Source organism: Cebidichthys violaceus, unplaced genomic scaffold, assembly GCF_023349555.1.
Source record: "Cebidichthys violaceus isolate CVI_PGR_0920_01 unplaced genomic scaffold, fCebVio1.0.p SCAF_24, whole genome shotgun sequence".
NCBI lineage: Eukaryota > Metazoa > Chordata > Actinopteri > Perciformes > Stichaeidae > Cebidichthys > Cebidichthys violaceus.
In genome coordinates, this window is record NW_027176417.1 from 7,934,029 (window position 1) to 7,934,396 (window position 368).

A 368-nucleotide genomic window follows, 5' to 3' on the forward strand; every position below is an offset into this window, starting at 1 on the left:
TGCTCTATTCCAGCGAGCGTCCCGGGTGGTGGCGGGTCGATGGTCGGGGACAGAGGCAGGGGTCGCTTGGTCCTCAGGGGTCCGCCGGTGACATCTCCCGCCGCAGCTCGCCGTCCCGGCCGGCAGCTCGGGTCAGCTATCCCAGCAGGCCGTTCTCTGCTCTGGCAGCAGTTACCAAGGTGACAACATGTCAGCACGGCCCCGCGGCGCCGCTGGGGGCGGGAGGGGAGCGAGCAGGGGGCCCGATGCATCACCAGCTCTGATGGGTTTGTCAATACTGCTTAGATCCATGGGGAGCCGGGCCGTCGCGACACACACACACACACCGGGCCTCTCCAGAGAGCTAGCACACACACACACACACACAC